The 26,952-nt window shown below is 46.2% G+C and overlaps 1 long non-coding RNA gene across 1 annotated transcript in view; it reads left to right on the forward strand.

Annotated features, from left to right (window-relative positions):
- Nucleotides 1–1,123: 1,123 nt before the first annotated feature.
- The window catches only part of LOC144762659 (uncharacterized), a 66,872-nt gene continuing 41,043 nt past the window's right edge, over nucleotides 1,124–26,952 (forward strand). The window contains exons 1-3 of the long non-coding RNA XR_013596121.1: nucleotides 1,124–1,285; nucleotides 11,731–11,828; nucleotides 12,334–12,634. This is a non-coding gene — a long non-coding RNA (uncharacterized LOC144762659). The remainder of the gene's footprint in view (nucleotides 1,286–11,730; nucleotides 11,829–12,333; nucleotides 12,635–26,952) is intronic.

Genomic DNA, 26,952 nt, shown 5'->3' on the forward strand with positions numbered 1-26,952 from the left:
CAGATCGCTAGGCTTAAGATAGCATGAGGAGGATTACTTCCTGGGAGGACGTCATTAGTTGCTTTCAGTACAGGAGTTAACTGTCTAGGGGCCTCATTACGAGTTTGGCGATGCGGGAGCGGGACCGCCCGCACCGCCAAACCCGTAGTTCAACCGTGCACCAGAGGAGGAGTTTTCTCTTGTCCAGTGGGCAGTTCTTTGTCGTTCCCACTGTGCTGCCTATGAAATAGGCACCACAATGAGAACGTAAAAATTGGTACCTGCATGCATGGACTGCTGCAGTTCATGCCGGGCAGGTACCGGGGTGCATGCACCCAGGGGGCACAACATGTGTCTCCCTGCATCCACTCAATGGCCCTGAGACACAAGGGGCTGCTTTTGTTTCCTCTCAGCCACAGTTTTTATGGCGGGCTCACCACCATAAAAACCCTAGTGGAGAGAAAATGTGTAGCATGCTTTGCGGGACCGCGTCGGTCCTGCCAAGCATCTAGCAGCCTCAAAACTGCAGTGCCACTGCCAGGTCGGAAGACCTCCCCCACCCTGCCCCCGCGAGTTGTAATGAGGCCCTAAGTCTGGCCAGTGGTTGACAACCTTATAATAATTGACAGTTATTTAACTGCTTGACTCGTGCTGCTATATACAACACTTTTCCTTAGTCGCAAGATATTTTTCAATCCTTGTGAGCATGGCATGTCTAGTGTGAAATCAGAACTCTATATGTACATTTGACATCAATTATTTTACATTTTAGGCCCTGATTAGAAGTTTCACTGAATTGCTGTGCATAAATCATCCCACGATAAATAACTGCATTACTGCACCTTGTTTTTTTTACTGCGCGTGATTTTACTGCGTTAAAGAGTTTGCAATATGGAATAAGTGGTGAATGTGGTTTTAAGGTGGAGGATCCAAGGGACAGCTCAGGTTACGGCACTTACCTGTGATCAGGGGAACACCAACGCCTGAAACCATTTAGAGCGAGAGACAAACAACCAGGAACAAAGTGCAGGGTGGTACTGCGTCTTGTGTCTTCCCAGAGCGAGGCGAGAGGGCGGAGAAAGGCGGAGATGACCCCGGAACTAGTGGTTTACAACCACTGAAAAGTGACACTGACCAGGAAGGAGGGTCTCGGACCGGGGGAGGAGTCAGGAGTCAAGCGGAGAGACGAGCGGACCAGAGAAGCGAAGAGAGGAACGACATCGGACTGGATCAAGCCGAAGACGGGAACCAAACTGAAACGGAGAAACCAGAAGACTGCTGGAGCGAAGAGTGGTGGTGTGGGCCAGTGAGTGACGGGGTCCAAGGGGAAGTGCGGGAGGAGGGTAGATAATGGTTGGGGGAGGGTAGAAGCGGTTCTTGGTTTGATAAAGTAGCACAAAACCTTTTTTCTGTTACTGTTATCCCCACACGTTCTTTGCCTGGCTTAAGTTTGTTTTCAAACCCCTCCCCCCTCTCACACGCGGTACTTAGACCGGTTGTCTCAGCTTCCTGGATAGTAAAAGGTGGCACATTGGTGGAACAGCTCGCCACATCTAAAACTTCTTTGAAACACTGGGGTGATACGTTGCTTGCTAAAACCATTACAGCAAGCATATAATAGCACTGGTGAAGGTGACGGGTAGAATAACTCCTGACTAGTACAACCGGATCTGCCACCATTTTCTCCCTCTCTCTCTATGAGCCTCCGGAAGGAATCAGCCACGACGGAAGAGGCAAGACAGACACCATTGAGCACCAGTTCAGAGGAGGAAGAAGAAGAACAGACCCTTTCCAGTTCCCCAACTACAACAGAAGACTTGATATCGGAAAGAGGAAGAAAGACCATTCCTCTAGTAAAACCTAAGAGCGTCCTTTCTGACAATAAGACTCTATCCCTTGGAAAATATATTCAGCCTCCGCGACTGTATATCCGACCTGCCCTCCCACAGTGGTTTTTCCACACCCACAAACAGCACGTGAAATCTAATATGTGAGCATTGGAATTAATCTGAAGCATGAACCATACATTTAAATTTGGATTTTATAGAGATTTTACTACCCGACATCCTGTAGCGTATACTAACTTTGAACGAGTTTTTTTGTTAAATCAAATGATGAGAGTAGACATTTATCATGAAAAAGACTTTAAACATTTTTTTAACCGTTTTTCTCCATACACGTCTTTCTCACGAGTTTTTTATACTAATAATTTCCCCTTTGACAGCGACAGGTTTAGAATAAGGTATGAGTCACCGTCACCCCACATATCCCCTGGTGTTCTCGGAACAACCGGTTTCCCATCTATTTCCAGCCCTCCCTCGCTCGTACATTTGTTTCCGGTACTCCTCTGCCATTGTATTTATTATTCACCTGCTAGAAGGCTCGGCACAACTGAATACTGATGTTATGAAATCTTCAATCGCTGTTGCAACATTGGCACCCTCCCCGTGACTCACCCAACTGCCTCGAGCTCCTTTCCTGAAAAAGGTAGCTGGGAAATGTTGCAGAAGCCAATTGTGAATTGTTTACCTTCCAGCTAACACTGTAGTGAGCCAGTCTGACGAAGAGTGAATTCATTGCTAATTCTATAAACTACAAGTAGCCGTGATACGAATTCTTGTCAGACAAAATGAATACTGGAAATATCAAATTGAACGTCATTCCGGAACGATGTGAGAAACGTTTATTGGTGTGCAGCTTAGTTTGTGACAATGGAGGGCACCTGCGCTCATGTTTTGGGAATACAGTCAGCAACTTATTTTTTATCCTATAACTTTGACCCAGGGCAGGGGAGAGAAACACAGAATAAAGAGAAAGAAGGAGGGAAAAAAGGAACCTAAGGACAAAGGTGGAAATCGGCGATGAAACGAGCCAAAAATTGAGTGGCATTGGGTGTTGGGCAACTCCGGCTGGCTCCGAAGAAAAAATGTGGGACCCCTGCGCTTAACCATTTTTTTTCAGTGTTGCGTTTTTCACCTAGTTTAAGGAGGAATTTAATTGCATTTACAAGGGGATGGGGGTATGTGTTCATGGTAACACATACAACCACTTGCAGTCCACCCATCCTTCACAGACTGCCACTGTTATGGACAAGAACTGCTACAAAGCTGCAGCTCTGGCATTGGTGCTAACTTCGTTTGGTTTTGAAATTATTTATAATGCGCAATAAATACCATCAATAACATAACACAACAAAATTATTAGTGTACTACGGCCTCACGGCCAGGTGAAAAGAAATAACTGGGCCTGATGTGGGCCTGTACTCAAGTTTGCTTTAGGCATTTGTATGTTACCTAACTTGAACAAGCATGGGTGCTACCTTGGCCGAACAAACGATTTGCACTCTGTTGTAAATAAGGTATGGAGGCAACTGGTGATTCTTGTAGGTTCCTTTATTTAAGTGAAGAGACAGCGTAAGAGCAGACCACCCACAGCAGCAACAACCGGTCAACTGCCACAGGGTGGAACATACAAGGTAGAGTGGAACATGGAATGTGGAATAGAGAAGGTAGACATTAAGTATTCTTGAGAAAGACTAGAATAGCAACTCACATGTACTACACATCTTCTTCCTTTCTGTTGAGTAAAAACAAAAAAAAACAAAAGAAACTTAACAAACAAAATCTTGCAGATAAGTAGGAGGCCGCCTAGGTCTAAGAGGGCGTGTAGAGAGAGATGAACCTTGAGTAGGGACAGGACTCTGCAACAGAGCAGAAGCATCGCCCCCACCAGAGTCAACAACCCTATCTTGTAGATGAGAACCATGGGATGCACCATTAGAAGGTTGCAAATCATTAGTGTCATTGGCAAGCAAAAACCCACTGGTAACGGAGTCATCAGAACATGAAGTAGAAGGAGCAGGACTCTCAGAGTGCAAGGAAGACAAAGGGGAGGAGCCCTTTTCCCTCTTTTAGAGAGCCACCCTCCTGAAGTTCCAGCATTCGCCATTATTTAGGATGACACAATATTTGAGCACCTTCTTGACCCTAAATGGGCCCTTGAATTTGGATAAACCTTTCTGTAACCTTCCCAGTTTGATTTTAACCAGATCTCCCTCAAAAAAAGGAGAAGGAGAAGGAGAAACATTAGGAGTAGATTCAACTTCATCAGATTGAAAATCATCTGGGAAATTACTCTGGGCTTGCAGAGCAACGACTTCCCTCATCCAGGATGGAAATAACTTTAAACCAGGATCACGTCCTCTCATCAACTGAAACGGAGACAGATGTCCATTAGCCAAAGGGGTGGTACGGTATGCCCATAGCATTTCATTCACCATCTTCCTAACAATATGACCACCACAAGATGCCATCTGTATAATACCCTTAACAACTTTATTGGCTCTTTCGCAAACAGCATTCCCTTGAGGATTGTATAAGGAAGTATGGTGATGGGAGACGCCACACTCCTTTAAGAAGATCTCCATGTCCTTGGAGGTGAGTTGTGGACCATTATCTGTGATTAGGACAGAAGGCAGGCCCTCATCCTTAAAGAGGTTTCCCAAAAACCTGATGGAGTTGGAAGAAGTGATATCATTGGTAAAATGGACAACCAACCACTTGGTGAAAACATCAATGACAACAATGGCAAATCTATCACTCTCCCCTAACTCACCCATTGGGCCAATAAAATCAAGTGCAATAGTATGCCAGGGCAAATTTGGTGAAAGAACGTGTGCACCATCAATGAGCTTTGGACCAGTCTTCAAGCGTTTCTCTCCTTCCCTGCAGAGAGAACAACTCTCAACCCAATCTACTACTTGGGAGTCAACGCCAGGCCACCAGAAGTGATCTTTTAAACGCCTTTGGGTAAGGGTCTGGCCCATGTGCCCCTCATGTGCTAAAGCTAGTAACTTAGTTCTTAACCCAAAGGGGGGTACAAATTTCTCACCTTTACACAGAATGTCCCCAACAATAGAAAGATCCTCTAGGACTTTAATGTAAGGTCTAACAGCGACAGGGACAGAACTCTCTCGTCTAGGCCCCAATCTTATAAGTTTGATGACTTCCTGAAGGGTGGCATCAGCAGACATTTCTCTAGGCCAGTCACTGGAAGAAAAAACACCCTCGCCAACAAAAACAGCATCCTCCACCGAGGCCACAGCTATATCATCCAAGTCAAGTGAAACAACTGAATTGTGAGGAGAACGCCAATCCATAGATAATCTCGAGAGACAATCGGCTTGGATATTCCTCCAACCTGGGATGTATTCTACCGAATACTGAAACTCTTGTAGTCTGGCCGCTAGCTTCATAAGGCGGGCAGAACCCTTACCTGCCCCACCAGGTGAAAGAACCTTGATAAGGGGTTTATGGTCAGATCGTAGAGTGAACTTCATGCCCCACAGGTAAGTACGAAAATATTCAACAGCCCAAGAGGCCGCCAACGCCTCCCTTTCGATAACGGAATAGTTCTTTTCCGTATCAGTAAGGGTCCTGGAGGCAAAGGCGATAGTGACTTCTGATCCCCCACACAATTGAGACAACATGGCACCCAGACCATGTGCACTAGCATCAACAGTGACGATAGATCTGTTGTGTACATCAAAGGGAGATAGCATTTTTGCATTGCAAATTTCATTTTTGATGTCTACAAAACATTTCTCTTGCTCATACCCCCAAATAAAACTTACACCCCGTTTAAGCAAAGATCTAATAGACACAGTCTTATCAGAAAAGTTCTGTACAAACTTAGAGTAGTACTCTATCAGTCCCATAAATGACCGAAGCTGGTCTTTGTCAGAGGGTGAGGGTGCAGAGCGAATTGCTTCACATAGGTTTCTTTTGGGTTTTATACCAGAGGAAGTGATGGTGTAGCCCAGATAGTCTACTTCACACACACCAAACAAACATTTGTCCTTCCGTAAAGTCAGACCAGCATCAGATAACTTCTCAAGAACAACATTCAGAGTGAAATTGTGCTGGGATTCGGTTTGACCATAAATCAGGATGTCGTCCTGAAAGTAGACTACCTTAGGCACATCTTCGAAAATACCTGACACCATGCGCTGAAAAACGCTGGCTGCTGACTTGAGACCAAATGGCAGACGAGTAAATTGGAAGGTACCCCAGGGAGTGATGAAGGCTGTCAGGGACTTGGAGTCTTTGTGAAGGTCAATTTGGTGGTATGCACTCCTGAGGTCCAATTTCGAGAAAAATTTCGCGCCATTAAGAGTGGTAACTAATTCAGATATGTTAGGTAGTGGGAAAGTGTCGGCAACAACACAGTGGTTGAGAGACCTGAGGTCGACACAGAAACGGAGCTTGCCGTCAGACTTCTTGGTGACGACAATGGGCGAAACCCAAGGAGAGGCTTCAACCGGTTCAATGACCCCAGAATTCAACATGTCATCAAGGAGACTCTTGACATCATCCCTTATGATGATAGGTATGCGTCTTACCTTGTGTTGTACAGGGACAGAGTTGGGTTTGATTATTATTTTATGTGAATAGCCCTTTAGTCGACCCAAACTCTCACCAAAGACATTTTTAAATTTGGAGAGTAAAGAAATTAGATCAGAGTCTTCTACTACCATGACTTGAGGATCAGCTCGGGGATTCACAACAATGCAAAGGTCATACTGGTGTATCCACCCAAGTATAGCGGGACCAGACTCTGAGACATATACTTTACCAAAAGTTTGTCTGGTTGAGAACACAATGTTAGCCTCAAAATACACAAGGATGCTCAGTGGTTCCCCTTGATACCCACCAGGAGAAATATCTGTAGGGAAAAGAGGACCCATACCCCACAAATCAACAAAAAGTGAATTGGGAATGATTGTGTATCGTGAACCTGTGTCCACCATTAAATAAACATGCTTTTCATTAATAATGAAAAGGGCTTTAGGCCTATTCCTACGTTTGTGGTCTTCACGTTGAAGATCACTGTCATTACCAACCACCAAAATTTTGTCAGTGTCATCTTCAACTACTGTGATATCACTAACATATGAAACAGAAGGACGGGCTTTACTTCTGCAAACACGAGCATAATGCCCCAATTTACCACATTTCATGCATTCCTGTTTGGCTGCAAAGCAAAATTTTGAATCAGAAGCATGTGCAAGGCTACCACATCTAAGACATTGCCTAGAAGAAGAAGGTTTAACAGTGTTATTAGGCTTGACATTAGCTGACTTTTTGTTGAAAAACTTTCTCTGCTTAAGAAGAGCAACTTCGTCTTGGTCATCATCTTCCTGACTATGATACATGTGTGAATGACAAGACACTTCACTAACGTCACTTGAAGTAGTAAGAACCTGAACACACGTTGTCCTTCCTTACCAAGAGAACCCAGTAGAAGTGCTTTTTTGCGTTTGGCAGGGAACTCTTGAGCATCTAGTGCGTCAAGGTAGTTCTCAAACATGGGAAACCAGTCTTCCCACGATATGCTGGGTTGGCCAGGTGAAGAAAGAAAACTGGGTGGTAAAACCACAGAGCCAGACGGAATTGGTGACTGTTCAGACATATTACAGGTTGTGGTGAGAAGTACAGATAATGTTTTAAATTTTCACACACCAAAAAAACGGAATTGTCTGAAAAGGTAACTGATAGTTAATTAAGGTAACTTATTCCAGGAAGAAACGCTACAAACAGGATTAAAATCGATGTTTTACTTGTCAAGGAGCTTTACTTTACGAATGCGCATTAGACGAGCGCATCGTCGTTGCTGGAGTTGAATCCGTAACTATGGCAATTCAAAATGGCCCCCTCAGCGTGATGACGTGGACGTTGAAACGCGCTGGCTGTCTGGGAGAGACGGCGCGTTGAGACGAGTCACGCTGGGTGAGAGGAGCGCATGGTAACATCACAGAGAAGATCGCTAACTCCTACGGAAAGTTCTAAGACGTCATCAGAGTCGGGAAGACGCCGCAGGAGTAGGAGACTACCAGGAGGGAGACGGCAGGAGGATAAACGTCGGGAAACAGAGGCAGAAGTAGGTAAAAACTTGCCAGTTTCGTAGATTGTCCAAAGTGGAGTCGTCAGGTGCCCTCCGGTAGTATGCAGGAGCGTAAGCAGGATTCAGCTCAACACGGTCTGCTCTTTAGTCTTTAGTGTTTGTCTGATTTCCAGAAGGTGGCGGAATAGCTCAAGGTTCGAAGAAGCGTCGCCAAAATACTGTTGTAAATAAGGTATGGAGGCAACTGGTGATTCTTGTAGGTTCCTTTATTTAAGTGAAGAGACAGCGTAAGAGCAGACCACCCACAGCAGCAACAACCGGTCAACTGCCACAGGGTGGAACATACAAGGTAGAGTGGAACATGGAATGTGGAATAGAGAAGGTAGACATTAAGTATTCTTGAGAAAGACTAGAATAGCAACTCACATGTACTACACACTCCTCCTAATTTTATAATGACTTTTTATGCATGATAGTATTTTAATTGCAGGATACTGTGTACAAACTTAAAATGCCCTGTTTGTGAACATGTAAATGGTTTTGAGACTTTTTTCATTTTGAACGTATTTGATTTGGTTGTATTGGTACGCTATGGTTTTAACTAACTATGCAAATAAACGTGACTTGACATAAGTGTTATAATAGTGACCACATCAGGCAAGGTTGCACTAGTGGCTAACCCCAAGCAAGAGTGTCAGTAGTGAACACCTCAGTGCAGCAAGCAAGGTTGGCAGCAGCTATGAGCTCAGAAAAAATGAAAAATTTCCTTGTTCAATACATGCATTTCAATATTGGTATACATGTATTATTTTAATCAAGCAAAAGTTTCTAATTTAGCAGTCTGGGCTGCATACAGGAGAGCTACTAACAGGTAACTGGAGAGCTACCAGTAACTCACGAGCTACTGGTTGGAGAAGCCTGCGTTAGAGGGATAGCTGCTCAAATACAATATAACACAATATTGTAAAATCTATGACTCTTTTTGGCAGGATGGAATAAAATAAGAGGCAGAAAAGGGACTTAGAGATCCAAATGGAGCTTTATTTGCGTAGAAGATGACCCACGACCAAGGACACGCCTGGATAATCCAAGGAACACAGCAAACTGACCCCAGCTCAGCTGATGCTTCTAGAACCATTCAGCCGGTTCCAAAGAACATGGAACACACATCATAAGTATACAACAGGAGGCTCAGAGCCTCAAGAAATACATAGGATCCCAGCATACCACACTCTTCTAGAGACTAGGGGCCTAATTTAGAGGGAGTGTTAAAATGAAGTATGCGACGTAGTCAAGTAATGTAGAAAAGGATGTTAGTTTATTCTTCAAGTTATATCTCCAGTTACAGGAAGATGGTAGGTTCCAATATAATGCCCCACCTGGAGCAGCCTCCTTGCTGCTCAAAACGTACACTTATCGAAGCACAAACACTCTCAGCATTCTAATGACCTCACACACTGGCTGAGCAGCAAGATAGAGAACATCAATGGGGAGGATGCATTATACCAAACAGTAGATTACAACCCATCTCCCCTCTTATAAAGACAATAGAAAATCCTATGGCCGCAAGACACGATAAAACACACAAGGAACACGTCCAACAAATTTATAAATACTACCTCAAAGCAGTAAACAGAAGAGGTTAATCAGGAACCCTGAAACCCTTCTGGTCGTCCCTCAGGGAAAAGTATCAACACGTTCATACAACACACCCTCCACCAAACAAGGAAGGCAGCTAACATAAGGGTGGAATACACATGCCCCTAGGAATCTTCACAATGGATATCATTCAACCCGTACACAATGGGTTTCTTATCACCTCACATCGCCTCACACACAGGGCATATTCACAATGGGTATCTTTACACCATTACACAATGCGTGTATCTAAACACTTACAGCAGGTCTGGGACTTCACACCCTCTACTGCACTTACACAACACATAGCAGGACCAGGGACCACATACTCTCTACTGCATTGGGGTGTAACAATGAACCCCCTACACTCTTAACCCCTTAGGAAGGGGGGGTAACTATGAGCTTACACATTGCCCCACCCAGAATGGGCATCTTTTAACCCTTACACATGAATTCTCAGACTCTTTAATGCACTACACCTAACACACATAGCAGTAAAAACTTCAGCACACTATTCACATGCAAGAAAAATTTCGGTAAGCAACAATCAACAAGGCAAAGAGAGAGATCAGCATTCAAACATTAATGCACAACACAGCATTAAAATTGTCAAAATCAGAAATAGCATTTTCCAAATCAAAACAACATTAAATTGTCAGCAAAGGCATAGAGCCCTTCAATTCAATTCAGCAAAAAAGCGGCTAGCAGAAACTAAAAATTATAACTTCGGGTGTCTTAACTCCAACGCTCACTGGAGCTACTTGCTCCTCAGTGAAGATTACGTCAGATGCTCCATGCGGCAATGGAGTCAACAAACATTAAACTTGGCGTCTGACTGTACGCAGTAAAAACTGGGTGCACCTCCAATATCCCAGCACGGCCTGCTTCTTACAGCTCGGTCACCTTCTAGTCTTCATCTATTGTATGACATCAGTAGATATGCGACGCAGCTACAGTCCCTGATGCCGCTCGCAATCTGGTTTTTCTTTTTCCCTCTTGTGATGTCAGAATAGGGCGCATAGTTGTCAGAGTGGAACATCACAGCTGACATCACAACACTCGGCTCACTAAGCTGCACACAAGTCCTCTCACGAGAACCCACATGCTCCTCCGCTCGAGCCGAGCAGCCGTGCGATGTCTCAGATTCCAGTAGCCCGTCACATGCTTATGGCTTCACAGTGCCTGCAGCTCCTGCAATTCTAGCTGCACTTCTAAGCTCCTGGGGAGAAGCGCACAGTAGTCCATCAGGCCTCCTTTTAAAAAAACAAACAACATGGATACTCCAGTCACTACGGTAGTGGGCACGCGCTGCTAAGCGGTCATGTTCTCACAACGCCTGCAAACATTATTACAAGTGAGAAACATACTTTTATATAGTGGTAACAGTCTGAACTCCAGCGCCTCCTCACAGTCTTTCCTAAAACATACGCTCACCGGTGACAACCCTTCAATGTCTTGCAAATTTGGTTTAAACATGAACGCACAACTACAGTGTCCACCAAATGCTTGTGCCCCCTTTCCGTTTCTATGAGGTATGGGCCAAATTCTGGCATCTAAAGTCAATTACAATACACCAAACTGGCCCAGGTATACTCACCACTGGTACAATGCAGCAAGTACACACCAATTAAATGCTGGTGTTAACTCAAAATATGCTCTTCAATTGAACTCTGGAAATTCACTTTAAGTATTTCCAATCTGTAGAAGCCATCTTTCTTGTATGATACCAAATGCTGTAAGGTTTTAGGCCCTACTAAGTTGACATAAAAAGCAGTGCACAAATGCTTGTACTTTTCAGACATTTCAGCATAGCACATTTTGCAATATGTCTGGTCCTTTCTATAATTAACTGGAAAAGCACCAGACTTATATCTTACACTATAGTCGAAAGTCCCAGAAGCTGCCCACTTGGGTCACATGGTCAGCAACAGTATGGTTCGGACCTTACATGGTATACAACTGTTTCAGACCCTTGCTAATTGGTCAAATGACTAGGGCTTAATTTGTGCTACGTATGTGATGATGCCACATCCTTTATGGTTTTGGCCTAGAAAAGCTGTCACCAATGTCACATCTTTGGACATTCAGTGGCTTTGCTGATGTCTCCGAGCTGCACGTTAATTTGCTGTTTGTTGGTCTCCAATAAACTTTGCTATTTTATGTGCTGACAGAGAGTTGTATGTGTGGAATCATTTATTATTTCTATTTCAGCTTCTACAGTTGGTGGAGAATGCAGCCCCAAAACATCTGACCAGCTTCGACGGCCGCCGGTTGCTGGACTCCAACACCTTGGAGCGCGGAGACGTGAGGTGATGACATTTCAGTTTGTCTCCTCTATCTCCACTCTCTGTCTGTTTGAGGACGACATCAGTGCTTAACTGTTAGTTGCCTGTGTCATGGCTTTGGCTCCTGCTCTGTCTCTCTCAGCACATTTGTATAGCACTGCTTTTTACCAGATTCTAAGCGCTCTCCTTCTATTTCATTTTCTTTTGGTACCTCTTCTCACGCCCCTGCCAGTGCGTCTTTGGCCGGTGACTCTTTGTCTATGGTATATCTCTGTTGGTTGTTTCCTGAAGTACTTCTTGGCTGTCATACTGGTCGTCCTCATTCCTTTCTTTGTTCTCATTTTTCTAACTCTGATAATTTCCATGTCACTGTGTCGCCATTCTGCTGGTGACTTTCCTCCACTTCCTCTTAACGTGCTCAGCTCCACTCACTCTGTTTCTGCTTCAGAGCTCTTTCTGCGTTCTGGTCTCTGACACAGCTGCCGACTCTCAGCTGTCCTTTTAATGTGCATTTTGATCTCCTTTTTAGTTTCTGGTCCTCCTCTCCACCCCTCCAGACCGGCGATGGTGACCTTCTGCTCAATTCCATGCACGCAGTCACTCCCTGGTGCTACGCAGCGCTTGGCTGTATCTAGGACCAAGGAGTGCGAACTTCTGCAACCCCTTTGTCTTGCCTGCAGAGAGTCTCCGGTCTATGGTGGTGGAGGTCAATTTCGCCCGCTCCCCTGGTGGCAACTGAGGTCGGTACGCTTTGGCAGATCAGTCATCACTCAGTGAGTACATATTGAGGGTTTATATCCTCCAGGTTGGGTTGCAGCAGGTGTGATATTGTATATTTGGTGTTAGGATAAGGTACCGTGGTAATGTTTTTTGTTTGTATTTTATTGTCACATGTGTCCACTGTGTATTTCTATGTTTTTCGCCACACTGTCACTGATGGCACTGTTAGTGGCTTTGTCTCTCTCTGGTGTGCACTTCTGGCGCTGAGCCAGTGTTGCACCATCTTGTTGCCTCTAGCTTCTGAGGAGCACTGTTGCCATCTCCTTGCATATTTCTCTTCCGTTGTTCCTGGTGGTGGGCCAGTTACAACGGGGAGTAGTGTTTGTTTTGGTCTCGGTTTTTGAGTTTCCTCTCATGTGTATCCTCAGATTATGCGGTCCACTGTTTTATTCCCTCTCTTTTTCCTTCTGCTGTCGTTGCCACTGGGTAACTATTTTTCCACAGTGGCTCTGTGTATTCTTTTTATTGACCTGTGCGTGGGCATTCTTTGCCAAGCCTTCTTGGCTGCCAGGGGGCCTGCATCTGTTTGTTCCTGATGGGACAGAAAAGAGAAGGTTGGGTGCCATCGCAGCTGGAGCACCCCTAATGGCTAGCCAGAGTTTTGAGGGAGCTCAGTCATGAGTGGGCTGACGAGCCCTTTTAGGACCTTGGTTGGAGGGACTGTTGGAGGGTTGGTGATTAGCATCCCCTCCAGATTTCTGTTTCTAGGCAGCCAGTGGCGCTCCAACCAGACTGATAGGTCCGGGACCTTGCTCAGTGGGAGCAGGGTCAGGAGGATTCAGTGGGAATTCTCGGACGTGGGCCCATGGGTGCTGTCTCAGTTTGAGCACACCCAGCATCGCGAGGGGTTGTACCTGCAGATACTCCCCAGGTATTCTCTCTCTGTCTATGATTCAGGGTTCACCTCACTCCTTGATGATGTGCTTTATACTTGGATTAGATTATACTTGCTGCACTGTCACCTTCACAACTGGGGTCCGGCGAGAGCAAAATTTCGCATTTGTTCCTTGACCACGCAGTAACTCCCTGAAAATAGGCAGCACAAGACTACTGATGTTTTAGGGAGGGTGAAATTCTGCAGTTCCCTGTCTTGCCTGCGACACTCGCTGGCTCCAGGGGTGGAAGGTGTCGGATGCTGAGAAAAGGAGGGGGGCAAACGCCTTGTTTCACACAGGGAAAGGATACGTAATTTGTTGTTTTCCTTGATTTGCATTAATACGTTTCTTGAGTTTTATGATTTTTGTTGTTAATACCGGTGTTCTTCAGTTATCAAATGTGACTGTGCATATTCATTTTTGACTGATCTGACTTTAACAAAAGGACACCGATTTCTGTTACTATTTTCATACAATAATATTTCTAGACTGCTCAAATAGACACTTTCACATTATTTTTATATTGCACATTGCCCTAGGTCTGTGCATTGCTACTTATGATATGACAGATTCCAGCTCTCCTTATGATTACATTCATTACACTCACACTATTTTGGGATTAGATAACAGGTGCTTGTGTAGATCCGCACCAACTAGGGATAGACCCCGGCTATTTGTGTTATATGTGTGTGCCTGTGTAAGTGCAGAGTTCACCAGTTTTTGTCTCACCTTTTATGTGCTTCTAAAACAATTGTTCAGCAGCACCTCTGTGTGTCTGCGTGGCTCAGAGAGAAGGAAAGGGGACGAAATATCTTACTCTACCTCTGTCTCTTTTTCCTATCTATGAATATTTTCGGTGAACTTGTAGCAAATGCCATTTCATGTCATGTTGTCTGATGATGGGCGCTTGCTCTGCTTCATTTTAACAATGCGCAGCTGGCTGTATGATTGCTGCATGATTAGTTGACCGTATCTGCTATCCGTCCCCCACCTCTCAGAAATGAGCAGCCAGACATAGTCTGCTGGCTACCTTCTGTGTCACTGTACCGAAGTGAGTCTGTAAGTTTGTCTACTGCAAGAGGCACAGATGACTCCTTCCCACATACACTTACACAGAACAATAATTGAGGTACGAGTTCCTTTCAAGTAACACAACTTCATTGCTGACAATTGGTTACAATTATGACATAGGATGGAATATTGTGTTTCGTTTAGATTGCAATATCTTTCTTGTGACTGTGATTATTCTCCTGGAAGGAAAGGAATGGAAGATTACAGTGTGGAACTAGTTTTTGGGTAGAGCAGTTGGCTCTGGTACACTGCCTCCTGCTGGATACCAAGGGTGGTCTCCAGATGTGAATAGGTGTCCACCTACTCACAACACGGAGGGTGTTGGTGTTGGTATTGCATTATATGCATTCATTTGAAGTGCTGTTATTGTATGCACTGATTTGAAGTGCTTTTATTTCTTGATATGCTGTCTTTGATTGTCATAATGTATTGTGATTCATTGAGATTCTTGGTATTTTGCGATTGACCTTTCATATGCTAATTATATGTCAAATGACTGATTACCAGTCCACCTTTTGTTTTCGGGTGGCTAGTATAACTGAACCCAGTAGCAGCAAAGCAGTGCGGTCTGTGCGTGTGAAACGTGGACAGAAAAAGATCTGGTTGGCCTAACAGCCACTAACTTTGGGTTTGTTTTGTAATACTCTAGCAACAGAGCTCTTGGACTCTGAGCTTGCACAATGAATTTCGGGCAGGCCCACTCTGACTATCATCCGTAAGGGGTTGATAGAATTAGTTTGTGGGGGTTGTTCCTGTGTGTTCGCCAGGGACATTTACGGCTGCTTGGCACCTGGTTTTCATGCTAGACTGGGTGACACGTCCATTTGCTGTGCACCCAGGCGGTGTCAACAGCCCCGTTATCTTAAAATAGACACGTTCCTTCAGTTAGATTAAATGTACGTGAGTGAGGAAGTAGGGGGGCGCACTGAAGTGTGTTTACCAATACAGTGCAAAGTAAATGTGTTTTTTGGAAAGGATATATCTGCCTGTGCCAAACATATATGTTTGCACTGGCATTCTCTACCACAGGGGCACAACACACCGAGCTGTCCCATGATGAACAGACCTTTTGCACAAACTCTACAAATCTACAAATCCAATTGCATATCAGATGTTTGGGTGTTAAAATGAAGTATGCCACATAGTGAGGTCATGTAGAACAAGCATCTGCAATGCAATAGGTGTCGCAATTACGCAAGACCTATTGCATTGCAAATGGTAAGCATCACAGACAATGGGAGGGAGGGCGGGTGAGGAGAAGGCATGGACAATGGGAGGGAAGGCGGACAGGGGGGAGAAGTCACGGACAATGGGAGGGATGGCGGGCAGTAGGGAGAAGGCACAGACAACAGGAGCTAAAGCATCATGTGGTAGTGCATGCCATACACAGACATCACAATTTCCATTGAAATGGCCATCAAAGCTGCACAGACTTATTTTTACTGATAGAACTATATTGCACACAAATGATAATGTGGGGAAATCGTGCTCAAGGAATATTTATCATTTGTGCACCACCAAGTAAACTGTCTTGATTTGTTGTGGTCCTATTACTATCTTTCTTTCTATCACACTTCAGAATTACAAAAGACAGGCTTCATTTTTGCTTTCTTAACTTCTGAATGTGCACAGTCAATTTGGAGTTTTTTAAATGTTGTTATGTCTTACATATAAATTACATCCCACAGCCTTTCCCTTCAAACACTTGTACCCCAGCAAGATTGTCACATAATTCACTTTGTTATGTTTCTCTGGCTGCAAAGTAAGAGGAGTTTGTAAAAAAGGAATTTGTCAGCACACAGTCTAATATTTGACCTCTGTATTTGAGGAGCAGTGTAGTATATGCTTTGCATGCTGCAGCTTCCTTTTACCACACGCAGCAAATGTGAAAAGATAAATACTTTCACACCCACCAAAAATCGGCAGTCAAGTTATTCAGTTTTTTAAAAATCTTTGTATAGAAGAAACTTCTTGGTAAAGAATGCATCTCAACATTAGGGAGACCATTCCAATGACTAACCACACCGTGATGTTGGAGTTTTGCCACTAAGAAGCGAAATCAGATACTTTATAGATGTTACCCTGAGATCGCTGGATGGGATAGTTGCCTACAGGGGAAGCACAGTTATTATTTCTGTCAAATAACCAAGGGAAGGATATTTCAGCATTTCCATGATAGCAGAATAATACGCCTTTTAACTCATCTGTAATTAACCATTCCAGACCCAGACACATCTCTGAAACATGCTCAGATTAATTTGTACCCCAAAAGAATTCTTATTGCTATATTTGGAACTGCTTGTATCTTAATGAAATTTATGGCATTACAGCTTGGCATTAATAACATTATGGCCGTAAGACACTTAGTTATGCAATGTTGAAAGGTGACACAACCACTGCTATAAAGATTTGTCTAGTGTTTCTTATTTAAAAATGGACCGATCCCAAATAAAGTATTGAAATAGAAATGTACATTTTTTACCAGGAGCACCTGCAGCTCAGATGAGAGGGAATCCTCAGAGGTTACCTCTAAATTCTCTAAGGGTTAATCCCTCAAATTGAATGATGGAAGAGTCAATGCACGCCAAGAGCAGTATTTTGATTTTAGCAGATTATAGGTATGGCCTCTTGTCATGCATCGCTTTCTAAGCCTCACATATCAATCTATTCACCCTTACAGTATCATCTAAGTCCTCATGGAGGTCCAGCATGTTTTGTGGGTCTTTTGTATACCAATGACACTGTAGGCCATGGTAAAATCATCCTAGCAAATACATACTGAAAAGCAGGGGAGAAACAGCTGACTCCTTAGGGGCCCCATGAGGCACAGCTGAAAACAAAATTGGCCAGGCTTCATTTACAGTTTTCTTCCTATAAATAAGAGCTCATAAATTCCAGTGCTCTTTCCTTAATACCAAATTGTTCAAAAGAATATCATGGTCAACAGTGTGAAACATGGCAGAGGGGTTTAGCAGTACTGAAACTGCTTGGCTGAGTTACCCATAAGATTTACCAACTGTCCTCTTTTACCACAATCGCTGTCTCTCATCCACTACTCAGAAGAAAATCTGACTAAAAGTCAGATAAAACAGTGCCAGGCCTTGCTACAGGAATCACTCTGTCCAACCTGAAGGAAGACTAAAACCTTTCCGCAGTCGCAGTTGGCAACACTAGAGAATGGTGAGGCGGGCAAATGGGTGGGTGACTTCATACACACAGTTAATAAATAAAATAAATAAAAAGGCACTTACCTGCAAGAAGGTCCTTGTCGGTTATATCCATTTTTCTTCAACTCCCCTAACCAATCCTGGCGCGGCTCTAATGCAGTTACCCAGAATGGGAACGGTGCCAGGATGGCAGGGAACAGCCTCTCTTGGTGCTCCTGAGGGCACTGGAGTCTTGGTCCAATTCAGCTGTCTTAAGACAGCTGGGTTAGAGGTTTCAGAGTGCGCATGTCTGGCTGGCCTTTGCAAGACGGCCGGCCAAAGGGACATGCGCACTTTGAAGTGCCCAGGCAGCTCAATCTCCTCCCTGCTGCTGTCATACTGCAGGCTCCGCCCCGTCATGACACTCAGTTCGGGTCTGATGGATGAAAAATAAAATGGTAATAAATTAAGTTTGGGGGCATTTTGCTTGGTGGGGCGACGCTCCTCTGTCCAAGGAGGAGCTGCAGCTGCCTTTCTGTTTCCTGTTGTAGGAGGAGGGTACACTTGAGGACATTGCAGCTGAGCTCTTTGCCCAGCAGGTAGCTGCACACAAATATGAAGTTTGCGGGAATCATGCAACAGTAATCTCTGACCACTGGCCTCTACCCATTCTCCTACCTGGAATTAGGGAACTGCAAAGAGGTCCAAATGATTCCAATGGCCTCTATGCACATTCCCCAGACTGGGCACTGAGAAAGGAGATTCTCTATAAATCTCAGTTCCTCCTTCTTCATTATGGGTCAAGCTGCCAGGAGTCCCATAAACTCCAACGGATGGCAGGCGCAGAAGCTTTTAGACAGCTGTCAGTTTCTGAAGACCTCTCATTTGGGACACTGTCCTTTATGCCTTATGCATTACTTGATTGATCTGACTGGTTGACTGCAGTAAAGGAAATACAAACTCTAAAAGGATACTCTGCTTTAAACCCATATTCCTTAATGGGCAATTGCAACAGAAAGTGAAATATAGCAACTAAGTCAGTCCTACAGGCTCTGAAATACACAATAAACATCAGTCACTTTTTGGGAGGTTTCGTTTAGATAATTCATCTACTCTCTGGCTGTTACTGATTGCAAATTTCAATGCAAAACGGAGGGAGGAAAACGATATAAGGAAACAAGCAAGGAGGAGGAGAGTAGGTACAGGGATACATGCTACTTATTCTGCCCTTTCCGCCTTGCCAGAATTTAGCCTCTATGGAACATGGAAAGGGAAAACAATACGTTTTTCAGACAAGAGTAAAGCAGAATATCATACACACCTTGTAACTGTGCAACATGGTCTTCAGTTGTCATTGAGGTGTTCTGGAAATATTTATAAACCACAAAGCTGGAAGTTGAGTAATTTTTAAATGTCACCTGAATCCACAGATGGCAATAGAATATCATTTGAATCATGTATAAATTAAATTACCTGATTTATAAAATGATTTAAGCGTTCTTCAGAAAGATTTAAACTATTTGACTCCCACCTGTTTAGTAATCATTGTTTGCCTGACCTTGCAGGTAGGTCTGACAATGTTTGAGAGGTGTGTATTTTGTTTGGGATAATGTGGTAATATTTTTAAAAATGCGTTTTAAAATGTGCTTTTTATTTTTGTTGTCCACTGACACGATAGACTATCAGCCTGATTCATGAAGCGAAATAGCGCCCGCAATGGCAGCGAAAACGCAATTGCGGGTGCAAAACATGGAATCGGCATTCATGTACGAAATAGCGAAATCGCTAAAAAATAATAGCGAGCGGAATAGCGATTACGCTGTAAAAGTCGCAGACTCCGGGAAGTCGAGCATTAGCGAAAATGAAATAGCGACCAACCACGGAATCTGCGAATTGAATAGCGAAACGCAATACTGTCTCAATCGGCATTCATGAAAGAAAAACATTAGCGAAAAATCGCTAAATCGCACATTAGCGCGGCGCAATTTAAGGACAACTCAAAGCAGGTGGTAACCATAAAAGCCATGATTAACCAAATTTTGAAAAACTGTTAGCCAATCACCAACAGGTCCAGGCCTGACCAATCACACATAAGGACATTCAGCAGCAGCAATAGGCGTTCCACAATGCCTGGGATGTACATGGTGGTGAGGCGGCGAAGGCTACAGCGAGCAGCACGGAGGAGACGCATGAGGCAGGCACGGATTTACCGGCAGCGGGTCACCTTGCTGGGGCAAACCAGAGAACAGATTTATGCCAAATACAGGCTGAATGGGGAAATGATCACCTGGCTGATACAAGAACTCGACCCCATCATGCAGCACCCAACAAGGCGAAACAATTCTGTGCCCACACATGTGCAGGTATTGTGCAGCCTGCACCTCCTGGCATCCGGCAGTTTCCAGGGCATAGTAGCCGCTGCTGGGGGGATTTCCCAGCCCACCATGTCACGCTGCCTCCACACTTTTGTTGACGCCATGCTCACCCAGCTCCACCAGCACATCACATTTCCCACCAGCCAACAGGATTTGGACCTCACAAAACTACAATTTTATAATGTTGCCCATTTTCCCCATGTCCTTGGCTGCATAGACTGTACCCACGTCGCCATCTGCCCACCAGCTGGCACGGAGTATATGTACCGCAACAGGAAGTCCTACCACTCCCTCAACATACAGATGGTCTGCAATGCCAAGACCATCATCACTGACATTGTGGCCCAGTACCCAGGGAGTACCCATGACTCCTTTATCTTCAGGCACAGCGGACTCCACACACGACTGATCAGGGGAGAGTTTGGGGAAGGACACCTACTTGGTAAGTACACTTTGTCGACAATGTCACATTGCTATGAAGTAACTGCGCTGCACAGGCAATCAACATCTGCTCCTCTCATTCAGGTGACAGTGGCTACGCCCTACGGGAATACCTCCTGACCCCTTACCTCAACCCTGCCACACCTCAGCAACGCCGCTACAATGTTGCGCACATCCGGACAAGGAACTGTATTGAAAGGACATTTGGCCTGCTCAAGAGCAGGTTCCGTATACTGCACAAGACAGGTGGGGCCATGTATTACAGTCCTGCAGCGTGCTGCCGCATTGTGGCTGTCTGTGCAATGCTTCATAACATTGCAACCAAGCGCCGGATACCTGTTGACATCTCAGGCAGTGAATCTGAGGGGGACGACCGGCCACCAGCACATGCGCACCATGCACGCGGGGAGAACCCAGCTGAAGGCCACAGACGTCGCAACCACATCACAGCTAACAATTTCTAGCCCACCCCCTTCCCCCACCCCACATATCACAATTGCATGCAAACTGTAATGATTACACAAGGCGTATGTGTGCACCAAAATAAATGTATTTGTTTGAATCACAAAAAATATAAATGGGTGTTCGTAATAACTATATACAAAAAGCAGTATTCATGCATACTGCATGGGACGCTCCATTGCAGGCTTAAGTTCAGCCTGCGTCTGTGTCCCTGTCACAATGTCATTGCCGTCTCCGGCGCACAAGTTGCTGGCGCCTGGGAGCCTCTTCCTCTTCCTGGGCAGCTGGAGGTGGGGCAGCCCTTGCGCTGCGCCTAGGTGGGGGGGCCTGCGTGGCAGAGTGGCTGCTGACACTAGAGGTACCCTCACTAGCATCATCACCCCCCACAATTGCCGGAATCACAGGTGCGTGCAGTGCGGTGACCGCGGTTGTCAAGTGCTCCAGCACCCGGGTGATATCTTCGCAGCACTGGACGAGTTGGTGCTGCTGGGTTAAGGAGCGGCGCGCAAGCAGGGCGGTGGCATTTGCCGAGGAATAATTGGAGCGGCTGTTGGTGGACAGCCGGCTCAGCAACTGGTGGTGGCGCCTGCCAGCAACACTTCGGTGCTTCACCAGTGCAGCGGTGTTGTCTTCCATTGCCGTTGTCATGCGGTCAATGGCCGCCGTCATGCGGTCCACCCTGTCGCCCACTCCCGCAACATTGCGGCCGATCTTCTGCAGCTGGAGCTGGATGGCTCCCTGCTGCTGCGACTGGCGCTGGTGTAAACGCAGCATGCGCCGCTCCACACTCATGCATGCGTGGAAGTGGCCATTGCCCCTCCTGGTGGTCGGCCGCTGTGTAGCCGATGTGGCTGGCCCAGATGGTGGTGGACGAGCTGCAGGTCTTGCAGCAGCTGGTGTTGCAGGTGCAGCAGGTGTGGTGGGTGGCCTGGCCTTGGCAGCCGGTGGGCCTGAGGCGGATGCAGCAGGCAAGGTGGGTGGCCTGGCCTTGGCAGCCGGTGGGCCTGAGGCGGATGCTGCAGGCAAGGTGGGTGGCCTGGCCTTGGCAGCCGGTGGGCCTGAGGCGGATGCTGCAGGCAAGGTGGGTGGCCTGGCCTTGGCAGCCGGTGGGCCTGAGGCGGATGCAGCAGGCAAGGTGGGTGGCCTGGCCTTGGCAGCCGGTGGGCCTGAGGCGGATGCAGCAGGCAAGGTGGGTGGCCTGGCTGCTGGTGATGGCGCTGGCGCAGGGCCTGGTGGCTGGGTGGCAGGTAGGGATTCCTCCTCCTGGGCCTCCTCGTCGATCAGCAGCCTCTCACTGTCGCTGCTATCTCCTGCACCTGTGAGGGTAAGTGGATACTCATTAGGTGCATGTGACTGACAGACGTGCAGATGTTACATGCATGCTGGGTGTCATTCCCTGGGTGGCTGTGTATTTGCGCACTTTGGAACCTTTCGGGCCGCATTGTGGTAGTACTACATTGTGGACATACTACGTCTCCCACAATGCTTCAGGGCATTTCCTGATGCACGGCATGACTAAGGGCCAATGAGTGAGCCTATTTGGTCATGGGCGGTCATAGGGACAGGGTCGCAGTCGCATTCCACTTACCTTGGGTGTCTTGGGTGGGGCGGGAGGAGTCCAGAGGGGTGACGCCAACACACGCCTCCCTCTCCAACGTGTCCTCTACCCGGTCCTCCAGGGGGGTGTTGGGTGGGACAGTCGGGCCACCTCCTCCGGTGCCTGATGCCTCACCAAGGCGCTCCGCAACCCTCTCCTTGGCACGCCCTCGGAGGTCGTACCACCGCTTCTTTAATTCCTCAAGGGACCTGTCCGCAACTCCCACAGAGTTCACACTTGCCGCAATCCCCACCCAGATCCTCCTCTTCTCCTGCTCCGGGACCCTCCGGGAGTTTGCACCAAACAGCTGGTCGTGGTTGGCCACCACACCCTCTATGAGGTTCTCCAGCTCCTGTTCCGAAAATTTCAATTTGCGCTTTCGGCCAGCGCTGTTGCTGGGTCCTGCCTGCGGGTCCTCTGCCATAGCGGTCGCTATTTCGGCGGGGTCGGGATGCGCAAACGGCGGGTTGGTGGCAGCTTTCCGTCGTGGACAGTCGACTGTTGGCGTCACTGTGGTGTTTGGGGGTGGGATTTGGCTGCTTCCTGGTTGTGATGTCATCACGGTGCTCGGAATGCGTCTTCCCGTTTTCCTGATCCCGCGAGAATGCGACTCGCAATCCCGTGCAATCGGGATTGCGAGCGCAATCTCGTGCGATCGGGATTGCGAGTCGCAATTCCCGTTCGCAGGTAGCCGGAAATAGCGATTATTCTGCGTTTTTGGTGGGTCGCTAACGGCTTTAGCGCCCGCATGCGAGTCGCTATTTTTTCTCAGATAAGTACATGAATGCCGTTTTGCGTTTCCTCAATAGCGAGTCGCTATTGATCGCTATTAGGGACACGCAAAACGGCCCGTACATGAATCAGGCTGTATGTCTTTCAAGACATATAGAAATAGGGGGGAAAGGTGAAATGTAGGACAGTGTAACTTTTTGCTTACAGGGTTTGGTTTTTTCAATGTTTGTTTTCATGCACCTGGGAGGACTTATTGATACATGCTTGCTTCTAAGCTTGTTAGGTGTGCAGATTACTGCTCTCAGAGCAGCACTGTCATTGTGAAAACGGTTTTGTTACCAGCGCAGAAAGATAGATGAAATGCTATGTAAACCATCCATTTAAGATTTTTTTTCTTTAGGGTCACTACATATCCTTCAAAATAATTTAGAACTGTGAATTGCTGGAAATTCTTAGCAGTAAGTGCTTATTTTCTGTGAAATAAGAACTGACAAACATTCAACAAGAACACTTACCCATGTAATATATAAACCATCTTGTACTACTTGAGGAAGCTGAAACGTTATGTGCTGAGGTTTCCTTTTTTCCAAATAAACCAGGCGGAAACGCCCCCCTGAGAGTGCTGTCATGTTTTGCAGGTACTCAATACCTGAAAGAGTGTGGAGCTTTGATTTATGGACGGGTACACCCCCGTTTGACATGCACCCGTTCTTGTGTGCGGCAGGCTGGTGTGTTGGAGCTTTATATATATATAAATTAAATGAAATGGATGCAAATTTTACCGATCTTGTGGCTTCTTCCTTCGAAGGCTAAACTCTACGATGGTATGTTTGCCGGCTGTAGCCCAGCCGCGGAAGAAAGCCTGCCGCTTGCTGCAGGCCCATGATAGCGCCCAATGGCGATATCAATATATTGGAGATTGGTGTCCAAGAGCAGCTGACCACAGACAACAGGACACCCAGCGCAACATTTTCACCAGCCCACAGGGGTTTTAATCATTCAGTTACTTACTGCTCCAATGATGAACTCACTCGAGACAATTGGTTCATGCACTACAAGACCCAGAAGGGCATTTCTTGTGGCCACGCCCTTGGAGGCAGGCGCTTTAAATCACAGTGCATGCTGCATCATCATTGCCAGCAGATGCCATTGAGAAAGGGATTGGATTCCCGAAACCGGTTTGGCTGAAAAGAATAGATGGGGACTGTTTTCTCTGCGTCTCCTGTTGCAGTTGATTCCTAAATGAAATGAATGCAAATTTTACCGATCTTGTGGCTTCTTCCTTTGAGGGCTAAACTCTACGATTTTATATATATATATATATATATATATATATATATTATATATATATTTATATATATATATATATATATATATATATATCCAAACCTAGTTCGCCCAAAGGAAAAGAGGGGCCCATAAGCAAGGTGAAGGATTCAGCTTTTTATTCTTTGAAGGAGAGCAGCTTGCGAAATGGATGCAAAAAGCAGCAAACAGTGAAAGTCAGCCTGACGTGTTTCGTATTGCTAATTCATCAGAGGCAATGACTGAGGCTTGAAGGCAAACAGTTTTCTAGGCCAAATTGCATCAATGATACCCACCCTAGTGGGCGTGGCCGATCGCAGGGCTTCGTGGTACCTGTAGTGCAGAGTCCTGTCCTCCTCCGGTGAGTGGCCTGACTTGAAGCACATTGTTCAATGAAAAATAAAACCACAGTGGGGTATGCAGTATTCCATCACACCACTGCAGCTGTCTGTAATGCCCCAACAAACGCTCCTCGCTCCCAAGTTGGTGGCGTTGTTAGGCTTCTCCGTGGGGGGCTTGGACAGCCCCAGGGCTAACCTCCACGGCTCAGGCACGCCGCTACAAAATCCAAACCTAGTTCGCCCAAAGGAAAAGAGGGGCCCATAAGCAAGGTGAAGGATTCAGTTTTTTATTCTTTGAAGGAGCGCAGCTTGCTAAATGGATGCAAAAAACAGCAAACAGTGAAAGTCAGCCTGACGCGTTTCGTATTGCTACTTCATCAGAGGCAATGACTGAGGCTTGAAGGCAAACACTTTTCTAGGCCAAATTGCATCAATGGTACCCGCCCTAGTGGGCGTGGCCGATCGCAGGGCTTCGTGGTACCTGTAGTGCAGAGTCCTGTCCTTCTCCGGTGAGTGGCCTGCCTTAAAGCAGATTGTTCAATGAAAATTAAATTAAATTACTGTGTAGCTGCCTGGAAAATGTTTGCCTGGGAGCATTTGAGTCAGTGCCTCTGAAGAAGTTGAAAAACGAAACGCGTTAGGCTGACTTTTTGAAGCTGCTGCTGTATTTGCATCCATTTCGCAGGATGCTTTCTACAATGAATAAAAGCTGAATTCCTTACCTTGCTTGTGGGCTCCTCTACTTTGCAGGCAAACTTTGTGTTTGGATTGGAGCGGCGTGCCTGAGCCGCGGAGGTAGCCCTGGGGCTGTCTTAGCCCACCACGGAGACGCTTTACAACACCACCGGTATGGGAGCAAGGAGCTATTGTGGGAAGGAGATGACAGCTGCGAAGTCGAGATGTGATGAAGCACACCCCACTGTGGTTTAATTGAACAATATCAGGACTCCGAGGCAGGCCACTCACTAGAGAAAGACAGGACACTACATATACCATGAGGCCATATGTTGGACACGCCCACTGAGGCGGGAGTTAAATTACTGTGTGGCTGCCTGGAAAATGTTTGCCTGGGAGCATTTGAGTCAGTGCCTGTGAAGAAGTTGGAAAACGAAATGCTTCAGGCTGACTTTTTGAAACTGCTGCTGTATTTGCATCCATTTCGCAGGATGCTTTCTACAATGAATTAAAAAGCTGAATTCCGTACCTTGCTCGTGGGCTCCTCTACTTTGCAGGCAAATTTTGTGTTTGGATTGGAGCGGCGTGCCTGAGCCACGGAGGTAGCCCTGGGGCTGTCTCAGCCCACCACGGAGACGCTTTACAACACCACCGGTATGGGAGCAAGGAGCTATTGTGGGAAGGAGATGACAGCTGCGAAGTCGAGATGTGATGAAGCACACCTCACTGTGGTTTAATTGAACAATATCAGGACTCCGAGGCAGGCGACTCACTAGAGAAAGACAGGACACTACATATACCATGAGGCCATGTGTTGGAACACGCCCACTGAGGCGGGAGTGAAATTACTGTGTAGCTGCCTGGAAAATGTTTGCCTGGGAGCATTTTAGTCAGTGCCTCTGAAGAAGTTGGAAAACGAAACGCGTCAGGCTGACTTTTTGAAGCTGCTGCTGTATTTGCATCCATTTCGCAGGATGCTTTCTACAATGAATAAAAGCTGAATTCCTTACCTTGCTTGTGGGCTCCTCTACTTTGCAGGCAAACTTTGTGTTTGGATTGGATCGGCGTGCCTGAGCCACGGAGGTGGCCCTGGGGCTGTATCAGCCCACCACGGAGACGCTTTACAACGCCACCGGTATGGGACCAAGGAGCTATTGTGGGAAGGAGATGACAGCTGCGAAGTCGAGATGTGATGAAGCACCCCCACTGTGGTTTAATGGAACAATATCAGGACTCCGAGGCAGGCGACTCACTAGAGAAAGGCAGGACACTACATATACCATGAGGCCATGTGTTGGGACACGCCCACTGAGGCGGGAGTTAAATTACTGTGGAGCTGCCTGGAAAA

Source organism: Lissotriton helveticus, chromosome 6 (genome assembly GCF_964261635.1).
Source record: "Lissotriton helveticus chromosome 6, aLisHel1.1, whole genome shotgun sequence".
NCBI lineage: Eukaryota > Metazoa > Chordata > Amphibia > Caudata > Salamandridae > Lissotriton > Lissotriton helveticus.